Source organism: Bos indicus, chromosome 6 (genome assembly GCF_029378745.1).
Source record: "Bos indicus isolate NIAB-ARS_2022 breed Sahiwal x Tharparkar chromosome 6, NIAB-ARS_B.indTharparkar_mat_pri_1.0, whole genome shotgun sequence".
NCBI classification, from domain to species: domain Eukaryota; kingdom Metazoa; phylum Chordata; class Mammalia; order Artiodactyla; family Bovidae; genus Bos; species Bos indicus.
In genome coordinates, this window is record NC_091765.1 from 51,728,158 (window position 1) to 51,753,165 (window position 25,008).

A 25,008-nucleotide genomic window follows, 5' to 3' on the forward strand; every position below is an offset into this window, starting at 1 on the left:
TCTAACTCACTACTACAAACCTGTAAGGAATCAGAAGAGGATTTATATTACACAAAGTCTGGGCTCTTATTGCATTCAACTCTTAAAGTCATTATAAGTTAAAATAGCCATTTTCCCCAAGACTTAAACGGAAATATATTTTATAAAAGGTGTTCTTTTTAATCTCTGAATGCATAATTTAAAATACTAAAACAGATACTTTTTCTTCACTATAAATTCACTCTGATCAAAGGAAGAATTCTCTCTCTTAAACTCCTCACAAATGCCACATTCTAAAGACTAGAGGAATTATCAGTAGGCATTCTTTTCTTTCTGCTCTAAGCTATTTTTCTCTAAAATATGTCAAGTAAACTTTTAAAGATTCAGAGAAGTGGAGTTTCATAATTTTTTCTCTCAGTAAGTTCTGAGATGACTCTTTTAACTTCATTGTGGTCTTCTTCTTCCTTTTCTTTCTCTTCTATTTTTCTCACCCTCCTCACTTTCTAGAGGCTGAGGAATAAGCTGATTACCGACAAATTCGTAAGCTTTAATTCTCTGTTTAACATTCTTTCTTTTGGTTGGAGCCCTTTAAGGAACCCCCTTGACCTATATCTCATTATGTATGAAATATACGTGTTCATTAATATAAATATGAGCGAGTGCTATAGATTCTCGATAGCATTGATGGGTGGGCTGGGAGGAGTGCTCCATAAACTCTGATTGGCCAATATCTTCTTATTTGATTGCACGGGTAAGTGGAACAGATGCAACAAGGTTATTTTTACTTTTCCAAATGTATTTTACAGTGCTCATAACATGTGTTAACTGATCTACTACAGGCATGACTACAATGCCTCCTGGTTTTAGTAATACTTTCATGTAGTTATAGTATTTCTGGACTCCACCTCCACAATAATCTTAAAAAACAGACGTTCATCGCAGCACTGTTTATAATAGCCAGGACATGGAAGCAACCTAGATGTCCATCAGCAGATGAATGGATAAGAAAGCTACGGTACATATACACAATGGAGTATTACTCAGCCATTAAAAAGAATACATTTGAATCAGTTCTAATGAGGTGGATGAAACTGGAGCCTATTATACAGAGTGAAGTAAGCCAGAAGGAAAAACATAAATACAGTATACTAACGCATATATATGGAATTTAGAAAGATGGTAACAATAACCCGGTGTACAAGACAGCAAAAGAGACACTGATGTATAGAACAGTCTTATGGACTCTGTGGGAGAGGGAGAGGGTGGGAAGATTTGAGAGAATGACATTGAAACATGTAAAATATCATGTAAGAAACGAGTTGCCAGTCCAGGTTCGATACACGATACTGGATGCTTGGGGCTGGTGCACTGGGACGACCCAGAGGGATGGTATGGGGAGGGAGGAGGGAGGAGGGTTCAGGATGGGGAACACATGTATACCTGTGGCGGATTCATTTTGATATTTGGCAAAACTAATACAATTATATAAAGTTTAAAAATTAAAACAAAACAAAACAAAACAAAAACAAAAACAGATGACCATCAGATGCTTTCCAGGGGCAATTACTAACCACAAATGCAGGTTTACAGAACTCAAATCCTAGCAGTGCTTCTCTTTATAGGTGCATGTAGGAATATCTTCATCTTGTGACAGACAAATGACTTAGTTCACAGAAGAAACTGTGGTAACTTGCTCATATAATTATTCTGATAAGCTGCTAGGAGATCAGGCTGACCTAGCCATGCCTTGCAACTTTCCTTTCAGAGGGATAATACAGGATTCTGCTGCTGCTGCTAAGTCGCTTCAGTCGTGTCCGACTCTGTGCGACCCCATAGACGGCAGCCCACCAGGCTTCCCTGTCCCTGGGATTCTCCAGGCAAGAACACTGGAGTAGGTTGCCATTTCCTTCTCCAATACATGAAAGTGAAAGTGAAGTTGGTCAGTCGTGTCCGACTCTAGCGACCCCATGAACTGCAGCCCACCAGGCTCCTCCATCCATGGGATTTTCTAGGCAAAAGTACTGGAGTGGGGTGCCATTGCCTTTTCCGGAATTTAGAAGCTAATTATCAAAGCTATCACTATTTTTGATCAAGCTCTCCAGGTTTTCCTTGGCACATTTCATCACGTATAAATGAAGCTCAATCCCATAATTTGTTGCCCCAAATCTTTTCTACACAGGAGCCAGCTCATGTTTGAGAGACTGAATTTGTTTTCAACTAAAGTCATGGAATTTGTTTACTCTGAAAAATACTGCACTGCACTGCACTGCCGTGAGGCCATCAGTCGACCAGCCGCAAGGGGGCGAAGGTGGGACGCTAGGCTTGGTCGATCCGTGGCAGCCATCGCCTCTGCCATTGAAGGTTGATATTTTAATACTTCACTGGTAAAAAATGGGTCATGTGCATTCATGTTTTGAACCATATTCATCTTATTGACGTGTAATATCAAGAATAGGGTAAATTCAGATCAGAAAATGATAAATGAACATTTTTTAAAGCAATAGATAATGATAGTGTTCTTTAGAACACCCATTTGCTTTAGTGAGTAAAAAACCAAGTCTAAGAAAATTAAAAACCTACTAGAGCTCTATCTACAAATTGAAAAAAATTAAAAACATTTTAAAAAATTGAAAAAAAATTAAATCATAGTGTCTGTAATTAATGGACAACATCCCCTTATCAACCCCTCTACAGCTGCTAGAGTTTCCCAGTCATAACTGACTATAATGGGACATAAGCTGACTTGGTCTGAACAGGAGTCACCCAAAGCAAGATAGGGAAAATTATACAGTCAAGTCCCCTGTGCTGTTAGAAAGAGCTATCATTATAATAAAGTAGAATACTACATTTTTAATATACCCAAAGGCTTTGTCCTACCAAGTGTTAGTGTCCTCATTATTCTCCAGATAAAAAAACAGAAAACAACCTCCAAAATATGTTATGAGGAACTAAGAGTAAGAAGGACAGGGGTCATTGGATTAAATTATGAAGTCTGTGGTAAAGTTTTTTACTCTTTAATTGTTCATTTTCTTTCTCAACCTCTCCCTGTATCTCTTTCACTCTCTTTCATTTTAATGAACTTGATTTGAATGTTTCTGTCTGTAAAAGGAGAGGAAAAAAAATTGACTTTCAATTACACCAAAGCCTGAAGACAGCTATTAAACTGCTCTACCTGTGTCCATTATAAATTCAGTCTCTCCCTTCAGCGGATTTCAGTCAATCTTTTATATACTTTATTAAGTGGTGATTTATTAAGAAGATGGTATATATCATTTCTTATCCATAGTATCTATTTTCCAGATATTGTTCAAAGTCTCTAGCTCTCTTCTTCATTAAAGAGTCATATCCATGTCAGTTATCATTTTTCTTCTTCATTTATCAACACAAATGGTAAGTAACATATTCTCACTTTCCCCACTCTCCAAAACCAAAATATTCCATCAAACTCTATTGCACTCTTGAACTACTTTTCTATTTATTTTTCTTCTTTCATTGTCAGGGTTTCTAATAAAAATGTGCTTCAATAAACTAATAGCTAACATTTACTTGAGTACTTATGAACCTGGGATTATGCTAAGAACTTTTACACATATCATTTGATTTAGTCCTCATTATCAGCTTTAAAATTACAATTATAAATATTCTGCATATCAGAAGCCAAGGCACAGAGGATGTAAATAATTATCTTAAAGTTTCACTTTTAGTTGGTGCTGATACTGGGATTCTAACCAAACTCTGATTCTGGAAACTGACTTATGGATCAATTTTCAAATTTAGTTTCACCACACATTCTATGGTTAATGAATTTTCATTCCTTTTTTAATAGACACCCTATGGAAAGCAAAGTTTCTAAAATTACAATGTAGAGAAAGAAAAATAGTTTTCCTTAAATCCTTTGAAGTCTTATCTGAGACCCTGTAATAAAATTCCTATTAACAAAAGAAAAATAAAAGCTCATTATTACATATGCCTCATGTATATATGAAAGTTTCCTAGGGAAAAATGAGTAACTCCTCGAGGTAGCTTAGAACTCAGAATTATACATCACCATAAGAGGGAAGAGGAGAGGAATTATAGACCATTTGTCTGGGATGTCAACTTCTCTTCTCCTCTTCTATGAAAAATCTAATCCTGACTGGTTAAAGAAACTTCTAGGGAGAGGGGAATGACAATTGAATTGCTGTTTTGCATCAATTTCAAGCAGATAGGGTCATCCCAAGGAAGCTTCTCTCTGTATTTACTGTTTTTTTCAAGTGCCTACATCTCAAAAAAAAAAAAAAAAAAAATCAATATGTCAAAGCCACATGTCTAAGGGCGGCATGATCTGAACACCTAAAATCGTATTTTGAGGTCACATAATCTGCTCCCCTTAACCAGTAAATGTCTCCAAGATGAATTCAGTAAAATTTTGCCATTGTGCATCCTAGCTCAAATTTTTGTATCCTTGACCAAGTTTTTCCTTCTTGGCATTTCGTGTTTCTGATAATTCTTCTAACATTAAGTGTGCTGATACTAAGTATCCTTAAATGAGGGTTGTTTTCTTCCTCTCATTCTTTTCTCTTTCTACTTATTTCTCTTCTTCAGACCACACTTAAAAAAAAATCCCCATTTTTTTCCTATGCATTTGAGCTTGTGATTCCATTGGCATTTCTGATTCAAAATTACTTACATGTGCTAATCCTCAAAGTTATTTGTCAAGCTCTTATAGATTTTCTGAGCCTTAATTTATTATTAGTTTAGCTTTGTTGAACATCTGTAACACAGAGTAAGTCCATCGCTGTTCAGTCACTGAGTCATGTCTGACTCTTTGTGACTGCACAGATTGCAGCAAACCAGGCTCTTCTGTACTCCAAAGTACAGAGTTTGCTTCTAATTCATGTCCATTGAGTTGATGATGCTAACTAACCATCTTTCCCTCTGGCGTCCCCTTCTCCTTTTGCCTTCAAGATTTTCCAGCATCATGGTCTTTTCCAATGAATCAGCTCTTCTTATCATGTGGCCTAACTATTGGAATGTCAGCATCAGTCCTTCCAATGATTATTCAGGGTTGATTTCCTTTAGGATTGACTAATGTCTCTGATTTTTAATACACTGTCTAGCTTTGTTATAGCTTTCCTTCCAAGGAGCAAGTGTCTTTTAATTTCATGGCTGTGGTCACTGTCCTTAGTGATTTTGGAGCCCAAGAAAATACAATGTCACTGCTTCCATTTTTTACCCTTCTATTTGCCATAAAGCAATGGGACTGGATGCCATGATCTTAGTTTTGTTTTTTTTTTTTGACGTTGAGTTTCAAGTCAGCTTTGTCACTCTCCTCTCTCCTCCTCATCAAGAGGCTATTTAGTTCTTCTTCACTTTCTGCCATTAGAGTGGTATCATCTGAATATCTGAGGTTATTAATATTTCTCCCAGAAATCTTGATTCCAGTTTGTGATTCATCCAGCCTAATATTTAATGTGATGTACTCTGCATATAAATTAAATAAGCAAGGTGCCAATAGACAGCCTTGATGTACTCCTTACCCATTTGAACCAGTTCATTGTTCCATGTCTGGTTCTAACTGTTGTTTCTTGAGCTGCATACGGGTTTCCAAAGAGATAGGTAAGGTGGTCTGGAACTCTCATCTCTTTAAGAATTTTCCAGTTTGTTGTGATCCATATAGTCAAAGGTGTTAGTGTAGTCGGTGAAGCAGATGTTTTTCTGGAATCCCCTTTCTTTTTCTATAATCCAGTGAATGTTGACTATTTGATCTCTGGTTCCTCTGCCTTTCCTAAACCTTGCTTATACAGCTGAAAGTTCTCAGTTCACATACTAATGAAGCCTAGCTTGAAGGATTTTGAGCATTATCTAGCTAGCATGTGAAGTGAGACAATTATACAGTGGTTTCAACATTCTTTGGCATTGCCCTTCTTTGGGCTTGAAATGAAAACTGACCTTTTCCAGTCCTGTGGCCACTGCTGTAGGTCTGAGAGTTTCCTAAATGCACCATTCTCACTCTTGTCTACTTGCCTTTTCCTTTGTCTCAATCAACTCTGCTTTCCTGGATAATTTCCAATGATTTTCAAGAATCACCTTTAAATGAATGTCTATCATCAGGCATTCTTTCATGCCTAACTCTCTGTGTTAGGAGTTAACACTAATTGTGTAGGACCTATTTTGGTCCCACAGTATTTCCCCTTGATTCTTACTAATAAAAGCCCTGTTTTTCTGTGTGCAAATACCTCCCAGAATAAAGAGTAGATTCCCCTAGCTCCTTTCAATTCAGGGGAGCTCATTTGATGTTGGTGCTACTGCTAAGTCGCTTCAGTCATATTCGACTCTGTGTGACCACATAGATGGCAGCCCACTAGGCTCCTCTGCCTCTGGGATTCTTCAGGCAAGAATACTGGAGTGGGTTGCCATTTCCTTCTCCAATGCATGAAAGTGAAAAGTGAAAGTGAAGTTGGTCAGTTGTGCCCAACTTTTAGCGACCCCATGGACTGCAGCCCACCAGGCTCCTCCGTCCATGGGATTTTCCAGGCAAGAGTACTGGAGTGGGTTGCCATTGCATTGGATGCTATTTGAATTAAAATTATGCAAGCAGTTCTGTGAGTTCTTCAAAATTTCTTTCAGTGTACTCTTCCCCGCATATCTTGAAATTTGGACTAGTCTTTCTTAGTAGCTTTATCCTTCTTTTTGGCTAAAATGCAGTCATGAAGGCTAGAAACTGAGCAGCAATGGGTCATGAGGCAGCAGCCAAAATGACAGACAAGCAAACCTTGCACCACATTCTCTCCATCGTCTTACAGGCTTTATTTCCTTGATTTGTAACATTTTCTAACATATTGAATCAGTTAGGGTAAGCCTATGATGCAACAGAGTGATCCAAGGGTAATTAGGTTTCCTAAACAACTTAGAAATTTATCTCTCACCCCTCACATAATTCACAATGGCAGTTCAGATCCAGGGCAAACGCTGCCTTCAGTGGGTTACCCTAGCGTGTAACCTTGAGTAAAATCTAGAATATAATAATATGTGCCAGTGCACATATTTGACCAGTACAGTCACAATATACCCATTACCAGGTGTTTCTGACAAGGCCTAATCTCTTCTTTAGCATAATACAAATGTATTACATGGCTATACCTAATTGTAAAGAAACTTTAAATATTCAGGTCCATGTATCCTAAGGAAGAAAGAGGGTGGATTTAGGAAACTAGCTAGTGCTGTATGGATTGTGTGATGTATACTTTGTCTTATTTACTATTTTATTTTTATCTCACTCCAAATATGATTGAGAACTCCATAAAGGCAGAATTTTTTTTTTGTTTTAAGTAGTGTACCTAATGTCTAGAATAGTACCAGAAACATAGTATTTAAACAATTGATATCTGCTACATAAATTGATCAATAAATTAATACATTGCTGCTGTTGCTAACTTGCTTCAGTCACACCTGACTCTGTGTGACCCCGTGGACAGCACCCCACCAGGCTCCTCTGTCCACAGGATTCTCTAAGCAAGAATACTGGAGTGGGTTGCCATTTCCTTCTCCAATACATTGTCTAGCTTTGTCGATGCTTCGGACATCTACATACTGGAATTTAGATGTAGTAAGTTCCAGTTTTAGAGTCTTAAGACAATGGGTGGACTAATAAAAGTCACTTAGACATCTTAGAGATGTTTTTGTGTTATGAGCTCTCTGTTGGTTGATGCAATATGAAATTAATTTTCTTCTTAGAACATCCTGAAAACCTTTGGATGGCATTAAAATTCAGTTATTTTGATATATCCATTAGAAACATTCTTTTAAATTGCATTATAATCTGGAAACATATTGTAATTAAATGAAAAATGTTTCATTGTGCTCTTAATTTAAACTATCCAGAAAAAAATGCTTAGACATTAAACTGCTAATGCTTTGTTTCCCAGAATTGCTATTATTATTTATTATTAGAGTAGACCATCAGTAATTTACACTAATAACTGAGAGACTCACTAGAGATTACTGAATTTGGCAGATTAGTTAGTGAAAAAATAAATATGAAAAACATCAACACTGCAGTACCACAAAATGTGCTTTATTCATTATTTTGATAAGTGTAGTTTAATTATAATTAGCTATGGTAATGTTTCACAGTATGCTAATAAACACATTGCCATATTTTATGAAATTAATGAAATCTTAGAAGAAAAAATGTTTACTAAACTTGTACCAGTTTTTGGAGAAAAGTATAAATCTGTGATTTAGTATGTTTTGTACTATTTTTAGTCCAGAAAAAAATACATCTTATACATGATGTTGTTTTGGTCATTCCTACTGCTTGTCATCTGTATCCTTTACTAGAAAATAAAGTTCATGGGAGTAGGGCTGCCTTGATTCATACATATTGAACATGTTATGCACAGATATGTATTAACTATATGTTGTATATGTATTTAAATTTATAAATGGAAAGATTTCACTACAAATTTGGTAGTCCTAATAAATTTTAATATACATTACGATCTTTCATCACCTGTACTTTTGGAAGTCATAGGGGAAACTTAAATGTTTATTTCCATTATTTGTGATCTCTGTTCACTTTTTTTTAATGTCAAGATACATATTTAAAAATACTAAAATATTTGACTTTATACAAAGTATCAATGAAATTAAATAAATATCAAGTAAAAATGATAAAATAGGTAATAAAATCTTTGTAACATATGTAGCAATGAATTAATGTAAAATGTAATGAACTCCTGTAATCAAAGAGAAAGATAATGAAAAAGATAAAAATTCCCAAAATATTAATAATAAATGCACAGAAATGTTAACAGGGAAAATTAACTAAGTTTTCTCATTTTGTAGCTCTAAATATTTGCAATATAAAACAAAAATAATTACCTTTATCCCCCAAAATAGCAAAAACAAAACAAAATGAAAACAGCAGTATTAGAAAAGATAAAGAGAAATGGGAATTTTTATCTGTTTGGGAAATTTATTAATTTTAGGAAAATTTGGAATATCTATTTATAATTTAAAATACATATATTTTATACCTATATATATACCTGTGGTGGGTTCATTTTGATATTTGGCAAAACTAATACAATTATGTAAAGTTTAAAAATAAAATAAAATTAAAACAAATAAATAAAATACATATATTTTGATTAGTAGTTTTGCTTTTAAAAATGATACTGCCAAACTTTAGTATTTATGCCTAAACATATTTATACAAAAGTGTTTATATTGTGCATTAGAACAAAACAATGAAAACAATTTAGATGTTCATCAGTTAGTACATGTTTTTAAATTTTTCCAGTTTTATTGAGATTAATTAAAATATGATATTGTGTAAGTTTAAGGTGTACAACTATGTGTTGATTAATCTGTTGCAAAATGATTACTATCATAGTATTACCTATCACCTCCTCTTGTCACAGAGTTACCATTTGTGTGTGTTTGTGTGTGTTGGGAACATTTGAGATCTACTCTCTTAGCAAGTAAATGTTTAATTATGACATATCCAACATTACAATGTCTGGTGCACTGTGCCTGTTCAATAAGAGTCAGTGATTATTATTAATCAGTAAAACGTTCCAATTTAGTCTAACATAAGATGTCAAATTTTTTGTTTGTTATTTATGAACATGAGGTTATATGAGAGCTTAAAATCTTACTTTCTCTATTGAAATAATTCCTGAATAGATTTATACATCAAATGTGATCATGAAATTCTACAAGGCTTTTTTTTGTAAAAATTGGTAAGCTGATTCTGAAATCTGTATAGAAATGAAAATTATCTGAAATAGCCCAACAACTTTGAAAAAAGGGATCAAGGTTAGAAGGATTTACATTACCCAATTTTAGCACTTATTATAAAACTATAATATTGAAGCACAGTGACAGACAAGTAAATGGAAGAGATTCTAAAAATAGATTTACATGTATATAGTCATTTGATTTTTGACAAAAGTTCAAAAGCAATTGAATGGATAAAGGATAGTCTTCAAAAATGATACTAAAACAATTGAATAGTCATATGCCCCCCACAAAAGAAATCCTCAATCTACACTTCATATTATATAAGCATCAAATGTCAGGCTATTCCTCTATAAATTGAAAACATTTATTATGTAAAAGCCTCAATTTGGAATCTTTATTATTATTTTGCTATTGAGGTGTTCTAATTGATGCACTGGGAAAAAAGAGAAGCAAAATTCTTCACAATTTTATTTTCCTTTTATTATTATTATTACTGAAGCCTGAGAGAAGAATAGTTTCAGAAATTGAGAGCAGGGCCCTGATCACTGCAGAACTGGCAGGGAGAAAATAAATAACTTCAATTGCATTCAGTTCAGCTCAGTTCAGTTCAGTCGCTCAGTCGTGTCCAACTCTTTGCGACCCCATGAATTGCAGCACGCCAGGCCTCCCTGTCCATCACCAACTCCCGGAGTTCACTCAAACTCACGTCCATCGAGTCAGTGATACCATCCAGCCATCTCATCCTCTGTCATCCACTTCTCCTGCCCCCAATCCCTCCCAGCATCAGAGTCTTTTCCAATGAGTCAACTCTTCACATGAGGTGGCCAAAGTACTGCAGTTTCAGCTTTAGCATCATTCCTTCCAGAGAACACCCAGGACTAATCTCCTTTAGAATGGATTGGTTGGATCTCCTTGCAGTCCAAGGGACTCTCAAGAGTCTTCTCCAACACCATAGTTCAAAATCATCAATTCTTTGGCTCTCAGCTTTCTTCACGGTCCAACTTTCACATCCATACGTGACCACTGGAAAAACCATAGCCTTGACCAAATGGACCTTTGTTGGCAAAGTAATGTTTCTGCTTTTGAATATGCTATCTAGGTTGGTCATAACTTTCCTTCCAAGGAGTAAGCATCTTTTAATTTCATGGCTGCAGTCACCATCTACAGTGATTTTGAAGCCCCCCAAAATAAAGTCTGACACTGTTTCCACTGTTTCCCCATCTATTTCCCATGAAGTGATGGGACCAGATGCCATGATCTTTGTTTTCTGAACATTGAGCTTTAAGCCAACTTTTTCACTCTCCTCTTTCACTTTCATCAAGAGGCTTTTTAGTTCCTCTTCACTTTCTGCCATAAGGGGGGTGTCATCTGCATATCTGAGGTTATCAATATTTCTCCCGGCAATCTTGATTCCAGCTTGTGCTACTTCCAGCCCAGTGTTTCTCATGATGTACTCTGTATATAAGTTAAATAAGCAGGGTGACAATAGACAACCTTGACGTACTCCTTTTCCTATTTGGAACCAGTCTGTTGCATTAGCCATACCAAAGATTACTAAAGGACTCCTTGAACTTGTAAAAGTGATTGTTTGAACATCAAACGCTATTCTCAGTTATAACTAAGACACAGTAGGAAACATAGCTGACTGATTACATGGCCACATAGTGGGAACTCTCCTGTCATAAGAACTCAGTTATAAAAACTGACAGAAACTTTTTTTTTAACTGCGGAAGATGCAGTTAATTTAGAAATGGTAATCAAGTTCCAAAATAAAAGTACACTCCTGTTGAAAATGCGAGTCAGCAGTTTGAACTCAAAATTTACAAGAGGTGGCAACTGAAAGCAACTCTGAGAGATGACAAGATGTGTAAACAGGTGTGAACTGTGTCACAAGTTTTCATACTTCTCTGGCAAGCATGTTTCTGTGAGACCATGCAGTTTTACCACTAGGACTGAAAGAGGTTACAGGTGTCACTTAAAGAAAAAAATAGACTTTGACACTTCTGAAAATAATTCCAAGGCAGTATACTGCACAGATTTTCTCCTCTCATTGCCCATTGCTTCTTGCCTCTGAAAGAGAAAAATATATATATATTATGAAGATGTTTATGTAACGTAGCTAAAGATGCTTATGTAAGGTAGCTAAAGATGCTTGGATCTGTAGCCCAGATTTAAAATATTTAGTGTATTGGTTTATTTTCTATTACTGAGTGTTAGGAGGAAATAATATTTGTATGTTTACACTTTGAAATAGAAAGGACTCTTTCTTGGACCTCCGTACTGTGTAGGCTTCAAAAATCTAGGAAAGCTAACATTTTTTGATTCCCTATATACATTAAAAAATCAGAAAGTACTTCTGTTTTACTCACATTTTACCACTTCATCGATACTCCTTTTTCACATTAGCAACATTTCAGCAATATTGTCATTCTTATTGAAGAACACTTCATAAAACATAAATATAAACATAATAAACACAAATAATAGTATTTCATGAAGTTTAAAACATTCAAACATAAAATAATATGTATTTCAAAACAAATTTATTTGAAACACTTTCAAAGATAAAAATTTCAGCAATATAATAAACATCCTTTGAGGTTAAAATGATACTTAATTTCAAATTTTCACCATTCCTGGCCAGTTTTCTACCAGTCAGAATGTCACTTAATGTTTGCTTAAAATTCTTTGGTACCTGGCTTTATGGTCTTTCCCATTACCTCAATTCTTATCATCACCCTTAACAACAGTTAAGGATTTTTCTTTTAACCTATCTTACCTTTAAAAATGTAAATTTTAGCATCACAGTTGTTGATGAAAATCTTTCATTTTTCTCCTTGCTTCATGCGTTACTCCTAGCCCAGTGTATCTTTGGCATTAGCAGGAATTTCTTTACCTGACTTCTCTACTTTATCCTTTTTATGACTTCTTTCTGGCTTTCATTTGGTCTTTATTAATCCTGGATGCTTTGGTCACTCCCTTACATATTCCTCAAGTCCTTTTTCATTGTTTCTCAATCACTATTAGTCCACAGAAATTTTCTTTGGAATTCTTTTTCCTGCATTCTTTCCTCCCATATTTGACATCCTAACACAGCCAGCACAAAATAAACACATAATCTTGAATACCACCATTAGAAGAAATTCATTGTTTCCTAGCTTTAAATTCATCTTTTCTGAGCCTCAAAATCTTTGGAGCATTTATTTCACGTTCTCCCACTCAACTACCTCTCTTATTCTTCACAGAACAGTTGTATACCTTCCCCACTCTCCTCAAATTCCTTATCCCACCGAACTGTGCTCAATCTCAGTAAAAAGTCTCTACAATTTCCTAGTACTCAATGTGTTGAACAATCTACTAAGCCCTCTACAAATATCACCTCGTTTCATCCTCTCGATAGTCTGCTGAAGAGGCTTTATTATTATCACTGTACTGAGAGTAAACTGAAGATGAGAATGATAGAGTAATGTCAAGCTTCTACAATGAATGATAGTCGAAGCTTGAATTTGAACTTGCAACCTCATGATCCTAAATGCCTCCTTCAGCAGAAAAAATAAACTTGCCCTGTTCTTTACTGAGAAATGAGAAACCGTTAGATGAGAATTGTCGTCTTTTCTGCATTTCCATTTTAAATGTATTTGGTGGTTTATATTTTTCACTTTTCTCACTTTGACATTGTCAAACTTGTTTTACTTCTTGAGTTAATGAGAACCTAACATTATCCTCTTCTGCCTGTATAAAAGATGCTTTTCTTTTGTATAATCCACTTTCTCATCTATGGCTTCAGTGATAGGAATAATTTTTTTTTTAATTCCATAACATCTATTGTGAATGTTGAGTTTTGCTTTTGCACACACATGTACAAGTTCATATACACCCAAAGGTCTACTGAATCTGCCTAAATAATATAATGCTTGTGTCTAACTACCTAGTTAGTCAGTAAATTCACACCCTTTTATTTATCGTTCACACTGCAATTTCAACTTTTGAAAATACTGTCAAGACAGTGTATTTGAGCTATACTGAAGGACCAGGATTCTTTGAGGCTCTCTCTTCATCTTCATATTCACATCCTCCAAGCCAGGATTGTTCTATAGAGCTTTCTGTATTAATAGTTATGTTCTATGTCTGTGCTATTTAAATATGGTAAGTATTAACTGCACATAGATATTGAGTCCTTGGAATGTGGTTAATGTGTCTGAGGCACTGCATTTTTAATTTGTTTGATTTTAATTAATTTAAGATTAAACAGCCACACATCATTAGTAGTTACATATTGGACAGTACACAGCTCAGCTTTTAAGCACCAGACTTCTTAGGGCTGGAAATCATTGGAACTTGAGTTGCTATAATTTGATTCAACTGAATTATAATTAAAAATACACTTATCAATCCTCCTTTGCATATTCAGCATTGTGCTTACAGCTGTAAAACAAAGATGAAAGCATGGAAAAATCTAACTCTACCTTTAAGGAACCGGGACTACAGTTTGTGGCCAAATCCAGTCTGTCACCTCATCATGCAAAGAAAATATTGATGGAAAATACACACACCATTCCTTACTTATAGTCTGTGGATGCTTTTGTGCTACAATAGCAGATTTAAGTAGCTGCAACTTAGACTGTATGGCCATGAAAACCAAAAATATTTGCCATCTGACTTTACAGAGGAAGTTTGTAAGGCATGATCTAATGGGTTGCAGATATGCAAACAAGTATTTAAAATAAGGTGAAATAAATTTAACAGTAGAAATGGGCATAAAGTGCAGAGGCATTAAGGCAGTGCATGATTGATTCTGGCTGAGTGGTTCAGGAAAGGAATTAGGGAGAAATGATGGCTGAGTTAATTCTGATTGATGAATAGGAATTTTTCAGAACAGAGGGCAAAGGCAGTGTTTGATGAATCTCTTTATATTTAGTAAATGGGGAATAAAATAGTTCTACCATTGCATGGATATATATATATATATATATATTAGCATGCATATATATATATATCTGTCTAAATATTTATTTTTCCTCACTATTGCTATTTAATTTTAAGTTGACTTTTTATAATTTGAAAATTTTGCACACAAAATATTCCTGGGGGAAAGCAGGAAGTAAATAAGCAGGTCCAGATAGTCTGCTGGATTTCATTTAACAGGTAACAGTGCCACATCTACCCAGAACTTAAGTTGACCTTTTTAAAAAAATTCTATATTGGAAAGTGCATAATTCTCTTAAGCCTTGCATATTTACAATGACTATCAGTAATTGAAAAAGCAAAATATTTTATATTCATCTATTTATTTACTTGAGTTAAAATGGAGTGTTAATTTTTAACACTTAATATTCAAAATGGAAGTGCTTTTGTAACTGTTCTTTTATGGCATGTGAAGGACATGAATGTAGGTACTCCATGGAAAATATATATTTTATGTCATTCCCTAAAATTTGGAGAGGACTCAGTGGGAGATATAACACTTATAAGTGGGCAGAAGAAAGGGTATTATAACTTCTAGAACTGGGACTACACAGAATTTTCTAGCCTGAAACAAATATATTGAGCTTAATTTGAAGCTTGAAGGAATCCAATGTCAACATTGGAATAGACATTTAAATATCACCACAGGTTAGATTCTATGCAACTTCTTTTAAAGAAAATTAAATTTCTCATAATCAGAATCATTACCTTATATTTTTCTGATCCTGTACCAGGGCTTCACTTTTCTCTGCAGCAGTTATCTTTTATTTCAACCATCAGGTGGTAGCCTGAGGTTTGGGTAAAACAGTGAAGATGATTGCATTCCCTTGTCCATGGCCATTGGCTCAGGTAATTTCAATTTAATCTTATCTGTATGTGACATTACCTGAAGGTAGATACCCCTGAAGGGTGGTTCAGTCAATGAAAACCTCAGAATGGTTTTTAATGGTTGTGACTGAAAGCAATTTCTCTTCTTATCAAATGCACAAAGAATCATAACAATATTTGGTGAATGTGAGAGAAGAGAGCTATCATCAAAAAAATCTGCAAGCAATGAATGCTGGAGATGGTGTGGAAAGAAGGAAACCTTCCTATACTGTTGGTGGTAATGTAAATTGACGCAGCCACTATGGAGAACAGTATGGAGATTCCTTAAAAATCTAAAAATAGAGCTACCATCTGACCCACGAATTCTACTCCTAGGCATATATGCAGAGAAAACCTGAATTAGAAAGGATGTATGCACCCAGTTTTCATTGCAGCATTATTTACAACAGCAACCTAAATGTCCATTGACAGAGGAATGGATGAAGATGTGGCTCACATATACAATGGAATATTACTCAGCCATAAAAGGGAACAAAATAGTTCCATTTGCAGAAATGTGGATGAACCTAGAGATTGTCATATGGAGTGAATTCCATATCACTTATGTGTGAAATTATAAAAATGGTACAGATGAACTTATTTGGAAAACAGAAATAGAATCACAGATGTGGAGAACAAACTTATGGTTGCTTAAGGTGGGAAAAAGAGATGAGATTAATTGAGAGACTGAGATTGACATATATACACTACTATGTATAGAATAGATAGTTAATGAGAACCTACTTCATAGTACAGGAAATTCTACTCAATGCTCTGTGGTCCCCTAAATTGGAAAGAAATCCAAAAAAGAGTGAACATAATATACATGTAACTGATTCTCTTTCCTGCATACCAGAAACTAACACAACACTGTAAAGCAAAAACAATGCAAAAAATTAATAAAGGAATAACAAGAATATAGTTAACATTTATTTTTAATTTTTTATCCTATATATATGTATATATATATATATATAAAACATCCATGTGTCATTAAAGAAATGCAACACACATTGGCAACTTTAACACTTTATCTGTATAACAGTCAGACATTAAAGAAAAGGCAGTATCAGCATTCTTGAAACTTGTAAAAGCAAATATTTTATTTATTGTTATCAAGAGGGCAATTGTGAGAGAAAACTTACGTGCATATCATGAATGACTCTTACATGTACTGTTAACATAGCTATATTTGTAATAATTCCATTAAGAATAATTACCTCTGTATTTGCATGTGATATTATAAACACTGTTTCAAAATGATTTTTGTGGATTGATGACTACACAAAGCTCACTGTACAAAAGTTGTTGATCTAAATATTTTTAAAAATTATAAATATGTTTTGCTCTTGAATTTTGGGCTTCCCAGGTGCCACAGTGGTAAACAATCAGCCTGCCAACGCAGGAGATGCAGGAGACACGTGTTAGATGTCTGGGTTGGGAAAATCCCCTAGGGGAAGAAATGACAAACCTCTCCAGTATTCTTCCCTGGAAAGTCTCATAGACTGAGGAACCTGGTGAGCTGAAGTCCACTGAGTTGCAAAGAGTCAGACATGATTTAACTACTGAAAATCCACACATACATTCTTGAATTCCACAACACATTGGCATGTTCTCATAAGTACTGCAGTAAAGGAAACTATTCAACCTCTTCTAATGCAACATTCAGTTCAGTTCAGTCACTCAGTCATGTCCAACTTTGTGACCCCATGGACTGTAGCACACCAGACTTCCCTGTCCATCACCAACACCCAGGAACCTATTCTAACTCATGTCTGTCATGTTGGTGATGCCATCCAACCATCTCATCCTCTGTCGTCCCCTTCTCCTCCTGCCTTCAATCTTCCTCAGCATCAGGATCTTTTCAAATGGTCAGTTCTTCACATCAGGTGTCCAAAGCATTGGAGTTTCAGCTTCAACATCAGTCCTTCCAATGAACACTTGAGACTAATCTCCTTTAGAATGGACTGGTTGGATCTCCTTGCAGTCCAAGGGAATCTCAAGAGTTTTCTCCAACACCACAGTTCAAAAGCATCAACTCTTCAGTGATCAGCTTTCTTTGTAGCCCAAATCTCACATCCATACATTACTACTGGAAAAAACATATCTTTGACTGGACAGATCTTTATGGGCAAAGTATTAGCTCTGCTTTTTAATACGCTGTCTAGGTTGGTCATAGCTTTTCTTTGAAGGAGCAAATGTCTTTTAATTTCATGGCTGCAGTCACCATCTGCAGTGATTTTGGAACCCGCCGCCTACACACACCAAGAAAAAAAAAAAAAAGTCTCTTACTGTTTCCATTGTTTTCCCATTTATTTGCAATGAAGTGATGAGACTGGATGCCATGACCTTAGTTTTTTGAATGTTGAGTTTTAAGCCAACATTTTCAATCTCCTCTTTCACTTGCATCAAGAGGCCTTTTAGTTCTTTTTCACTTTCTGCCATAAGGGTGGTGTCATCTGCATATCTGAGGTTACTGATATTTCTCCCGGCAATCTTGATTTCAGCTTGTATTTCATCCAGCCAACGTTTCTCATGATGTACTCTGCATATATGGATGTGAGATTTGGACTGTGAAGAAGGCTGAGCGACGAAGAATTGATGCTTTTGAACTGTGGTGTTGGAGAAGACTCTTGAGAGTCCCTTGGACTGCAAGGAGATCCAACCAGTCCATTCTGAAGATCAGCCCTGGGATTTATTTGGAGGGAATGATGCTGAAGCTGAAACTCCAGTACTTTGGCCACCTCATGCGAAGAGTTGACTCATTGGAAAAGACTGTGATGCTGGGAGGGATTAGGGGCAGGAGGAGAAGGGGACGACAGAGGATGAGATGGCTGGATGGCATCACTGACTCGATGGACATGAGTCTGAGTGAACTCCGGGAGTTGGTGATGGACAGGGAGGCCTGGCGTGCTGCGATTCATGGGGTCGCGAAGAGTCAGACACAACTGAGCGACTGAACTGAACTGAACTGACTCTGCATATAAGTTAAATAACAGGGTGACAATATACAGCCTTGATGTACTCATTTCCCGATTTGGAATCAGTCTGTTGTTCCACGACCAGCCTATCTGTTGCTTCTTGACCTGCATACAGATTTCTCAGGAGACAGGTCAGGTGTTCTGGTATTCCTATATCTTTAAGAATTTTCCACAGTTTGTTGTGATCCATGCAGTCAAAGGCTTTGGCATAGTCAGTAAAGCAAAAGTAGATATTTTTCTGGAACTGTCTTGCTTTTTCGATGATCCAATGGATGTTGGCAATTTGATCTCTGGTTCCTCTGCCTTTTCTAAAACCAGCTTGAACATATGGAAGTTTAAGGATCATGTACTGTTGAAGCCTGGCTTGGAGAATCTTGAGTATTACTTTTTTAGCATATGAGATGAATACAATTCTGTGGTAGTTTGAACATTTGTTGGCATTGCCTTTCGTTGGGATTAGAAATAAAATGACATTTTCCAGTCCTGTGGCCACAGCTGAGTTTTCCAAATTTGCTGGCATATTGAGTGCAGCACTTTCACAGCATCATCTTTTAGGATTTCAAATAGCCAACTGGAATTCCATCACCTCTACTAGCTTTGTTCATAGTGATGCTTCCTAGGCCCACTTGACTTCACACTCCAGGATGTCTGGCTCTAGGTGAGTGATCACACCATCATGATTATCTGGTCATGAAGATCTTTTTGTATAGTTCTTCTCTGTATTCTTGCCATGTCTTCTTAATATATTCTGCTTTTGATAGGGCCAAACCATTTCTGTCCTTTATTGGGCCCATCTTTGCCTGAAATGTTCCCTTAGTATCTCTAATTTTCTTGAAGAAATCTCTAGTCTTTCCCATTCTATTGCTTTTCTCTATTTCTTTTCATTGATCACTAAGGAAGGCTTTCTTATCTTTCCTTGCTACTCTTTGGAACTCTGAATTCAAATTGGTATATCTTTCTTTTTCTCCTTTGCCTTTAGATTCTCTTCTTTTCTCAGCTATTTGTAAGGCCTCCTTAGACAACCATTTTGCCTTTTTGCATTTATTTTTCTTGGGGATGGTCTTGATCACTTCCTCTTGTACAATGTCAGGAGCCTCTACCCATAGATCTTGAGTCACTCTATCAGATCTAATCCCTTTAATCTGTTTGTCACTTCCACTGTATAATCCTAAGGGATCTGATTTAGGTCATACCTGAATGGTCTAGTGGTTTTCCCTACTTTCTATAAGTCTGAATTTGGCAATAAAGAGTTCATGAGCCACATTCAGTTCCTGGTCTTGTTTTTGCTGACTGTATAGAGCTTCTCCATCTGTGGCTGCAAAGAGCATAACCAATCTGATTTCAATGTTTACCATCTGGTGATGTCCATGTGTAGGGTTTTCTTTTGTGTTGTTGGAGGAGCATGTTTGCTATGACCAGCACATTCTCTTGGCAAAACTCTGTTAGCCTTTGACCTGCTTTGTTTTGTATTCCAAGGCCAAATTTCCTGTTACTTCAGGTAGCTCTTGACTTCTACTTTTCCATTTCAGTCCTCCATAATGAAGAGGACATCTTTTTTGAGTGTTAGTTCTAAAAGGTCTTGTATGTCTTCATAGAACCATTCAACTTCAGCTTCTTCAGCATTACTCGTCGGGGCATAGACTTGAATTACTGTGATACTGAATGGTTTCCCTTGGAGACAAACAGAGATCATTCTGTTGTTTTTGAGATTGCCTCCAAGTACTGCCTTTTGGACTCTTTTGTTGACTATTATGGCTACTCCATTTCTTCTAAGGGATTCTTGCTCACAGTAGTAGATATAATGGTCATCTGAGTTTTGTCCCCTAAATAATGCTATATAACTTGAAACTATTATTTCAAAAAATAGAATTTGGGACACACTTTCCTCATGTTTGTTTGGTTGTTTCAGGTACTTCATTTTGGATAAAAAATGTTTTCAATCCCTTGGTTTATTTTTCTTTTGATGCCCATTACCACAATTAGTTTCACCATAAATACACATTTCTTAATCTTAGATTCAATGTTAGGTTTGCTTTTCTCAGCTTAATATATACACTACTGCTTTAAACAAAGTTTTCTCTTTTTTTTTTTAAGGTAAAAATTCCCCCTGAGTTCCTAGACAGGTATCAAATATTTTCTAAAACTGAGAGTACACTTGATCAATCCTTTTGACTTTCATTAAAATTTGCATATGGGTTTCGCTTAAGCAGATTTTCCCAATACATTATAACTTGTACTATAATGTTTATAAAGGGTGGGTATTTAGATATATGTATATACACACAACATATACTATATATATATATATATATATATATATATATATATATTTAATATATTCCAGAGTCTCTCTTCCCTGATGGCTCAGATGATAAAAAATCTGCCTGCTATGTGGGAGGTTGGGAAGATCCTCTGGAGAAAAGAATAGCTACTGACTCCAATATTCAGACAAATGAGCCTGGCAGGCTACAGTCCACAGAGTTGCAGATTCAAACACGACTGAGCAACGAACAGAGTTTCTCCAACCAATATTATCAATGGAAATTTCTTATATAATGTTTCTCGTTCACCTGAATTCCATCCAATTCATGCTAGTCCAAAATGAATACTGAGATAGGAAGGAGTATCTCTGTGTAGGTCAGATTGGATAAATTTAAATAATTTGAGAATGTAATGCTGAATGTCAGAGTCTGATTGCACCAAAGGCTTGAAATTTTAAAGCATGGTTTCTTCAGTAAGATAGTGTCAGTGTAACGAATATCATATTATGGTCTTCATTCTGCAGCTACACATGATAAAACATTTTCATTCATAAAATGTCACGGACATTTAGAAAGAAGATTGTTAAATTCCATGACGTAAGATCTTTTTGGAAAACAAGACTCAAGAGCTGCCTAGATCCTCACTGCAAAGTGAAACGGTCTGCATGTTGGGAAGAAAAACAAAACAATGAAACACCACCTGACACGCTATAATATAAATACATATGGGTAAATAACTAACAACATATGCTGTCGTTCTATTCAATAATCCCAGTTTAATAAAAGTGATATATACATGCCGGAGATGCAGGAGACACAGATTGTTTCCTTGGGTCTGGAAGGTGCCCTGGAGGAGGAAATGGCAACCTATTCCAGTATTCTTGCTTGGAAAACTGCATGGACAGATGATCTTTGTTGACTACAGCCCATGGGGTGGCATATATATATGTATACATACAAATATGCATGTTTGCTCAGTCGCTCAGTTGTGTCTAACTCTTTGCCACTCCATGGACTGTATAAATATATATGTTTCTTACTAACAGTCTTCTTTAGTCATTGCCCTTGAATTCTGCTTTACAGAGTATAAAAATTTGTGTAGTGGCAAACACTGTAGAAGTACATGATCAAAGAAAAGTATTAACTTCTGGCCCTTCAGCTCTTGTGAGGATTAAGAAAAATGTTAATGCATCAAGGTTGGGCATAATGCTAAGCTCATTTTCCTCTTTTTCTTTCCTTCTTTGCTATTGGTTCACCATTTAAGCCTAGAGTTCTTTTTATACTGGCAACAATGGTTTATACAAAACTCTAGGAAACTTGTAAACTCATGTCCATCCCATTTCTTCTTCAGTTATTCTGCTGCACAGTAAAATATAGTGTTCAGTTTATTTTCCATATATCAAAAAGCATAGATTTGATTTGAAATATTTTATTGACTGTATCAGAAAAAATGGCTAATAATATTATATAGAAATCACATATCTATAGTGATATTCTAAAAGTAGTTTAAAATATCTAAAATATATTTAAAACATTTTTAAATATTAAAAAATAAGCTTATCATTATGCTTTATGTTATGAATGCATTCTGTATACATCTCTTTCTATCTCATTATCTTCACCTAGATTCTGTGATACATTCTTTAATCAAGATGAAAGGCTGTGTGCTTAGTCATGTCCAACTTTTTGCGACCACATGAACTATAGCCAGCCAGGCTCCTCTGTCCATGGAATTTTCCAGGTGGGAATACTGGAGTGGGTTGCCATTTCCTACTCCAGGATATGTTCCTGACCCAGGGTTTGAACCCATGTCTCTTCCATCCTCCTGCATTGGAAGGAAGATTCTTTACCAGTTGAGTCTCCAGGGAAAACAATCAAAATGAAAGCTTACCTCAACCTGACCATGTGGTGTTTACTCACATTTTAAGGGTTTTCATCACATTTTCCAATCATGCAGTGTTAGATTTTCAAAAATATATTTTATGATATCAGTTACCAACTTAATGGATCATAAATATTTCATATACTACATGGTGAGAGCACTGATCGATATAAAGCTGGTGTGTGACTATTGAAATTCTACAACAGATTTTTTTTTAATCACATTAACTGAGCTGAAAGTCAAAATATATACAACTTTAAGTAAATAAAATAGTACATTATATGGTACACCTGCTATTAGTTACAAATAGTAGTTTGTAATAGTAGTTACAGATTTATATTAATGCAATTATATAATATTAGCAGAAAGGAGGGATTTATTTATTTTTTTTTTTATTTAAACTTCAGTTTAGAGCATTTGGAGAGGAAATCTGGAATAGTTATATAACTGAAGTCTGTCCAAAATTTCTTGACTTCTGTTCAAGACTTTTAATAAATAATTGAATATTTCCACAATTTTATCTCCTAGGAACTAGTGATTTTTTTCAATTCCATTTTCAGAGTGACACCCAATCGTCTGTGAAAATTTTTAGTCTTAACTTGTCATTTACTAAACTACTGAACTTATATTTGGTGGTGGTTTAGTCGCTAAGTGGTGTCTGACTCTTGCAACCCCCTGGGCAGTAGCCTGCCAGGCTCCTCTCTCCATAGGATTCTCCAGGCAAGAATACTGAAGTGGGTTGTCATTTCCTTCTTCAAAACTTACATTTAGCAGACTGTTTGGAATATTGGTAGTATTAATTGATGGTTGAAGCTTAATCCATTATCTAAGGAATACTTGACTCTGTCCAAATAGGATATTAGAAGTGAATTCACTTGAATATATCTACATGAAATCCTTGTTTTACTGACTAAGCAACAGAAACCAAGAAAAAATTTAGTAAATAAATAATAGTGGAAATTATCCTTTTCTTTACGATCAATTTAATGTCTTTCTTGTGTAGTTATTTAGTGCTAACAGTTTATATTTTTGAAGTTTCAAATTTTTGAACAGCATCTTTTATCATCATGAATGGCTCTTCTAAGAAGTCAAAGTTATATAAGCCATATAGCAAAGCAATAATACAGTGAATATTTCTGATGTGCCTTAGAAATGATGACTCATTTCTACTTAGAAATCTTAAATTTTCATGTTTGTCAGTGATGCTGCATTAACAATATTTGAGGGCTTATAGCCACTATGTTTTGCTCCCTTAGTGGCTCAGATGGTAGAGTCTGCCCACAATGCAGGAGACCTGGGTTCAGTCCCTGGGTCAGGAAGATCTCGTGGAGAAGGGAATGACAGCTCACTCCAATACTATTTCTTTTAGGAAATCCCATAGACAGAGGAGACTGGTGGGCTATAGTCCATGAGTCAGACACAACTTACAAAGAGTCAGACACAACTAAGCGACTGCTGCTGCTAAGTCACTTCAGTCGTGTCCGACTCTGTGCCACCCCATAGACGGCAGCCCACCAGGCTCCCCCGTCCCTGGGATTCTCCAGGCAAGAACACTGGAGTGGGTTGCCATTTCCTTCTCCAGTGCATGAAAGCAAAAAGTGAAAGTGAAGTCAATCAGTCATGTCCGACTCTTCGTGACCCCATGGACTGCAGCCTACCAGGCTCCTCCGTCCATAGGATTTTCCAGGCAAGAGTACTGGAGTGGGGTGCCATTGCCTTCTCCAACTAAGCGACTAACACACACAAATACAGCTACTAATTTAGAGCAGAAAACATAAATATTTGTAAAAAGCAATGCTATTGCAGTACAACTATTTTCCAGTTATCCTTTCTTGTAATTTTCTTATGAGATTCTGTGATCTTTTATTTTTAATTGCACAGAAGAAATAGACAGAAATCTTGAGAAATTTTAACCTAGTATGAGTTAAGATTCACATTCTAACTATGTGAAAGAATTGTGATAGAATTTCTATGTTTATTTGAAAAGTATAGAAAGAATTCTGCTTCTTAAAATTTCTAGGTAAATAACACATCTTGGAGATGAGATGTGGAGCCAAACTACAGTAAATATGTGTGTGTGTGTGTGTGTGTGTGTGTGTGTGTGTATATACATATATATACACATACATATTTATATACATGAAAATAGCAGTCAGACTCCTTTAATTTATTTGATCTGGGTAATATTTATGAAGTTTAATTTCATTATTAACAAAACTAAACCAAATATTCTCACAACAAGGAAGTATTATGGATATTGGGATACTTTTTACAGAAATAAATTTTATACACTTACAAAATAAACATGTTTAATGTTGACCAATATTAGGCAATATGACTGTTG

The 25,008-nt window shown here is 35.6% G+C and overlaps 1 pseudogene; it reads right to left on the bottom strand.

Annotated features, from left to right (window-relative positions):
- Nucleotides 1-322: 322 nt before the first annotated feature.
- Nucleotides 323-858, bottom strand: LOC109560011 (protein-L-isoaspartate O-methyltransferase domain-containing protein 1 pseudogene; annotated as a pseudogene).
- Between the last annotated feature and the right edge of the window lie 24,150 nt (nucleotides 859-25,008).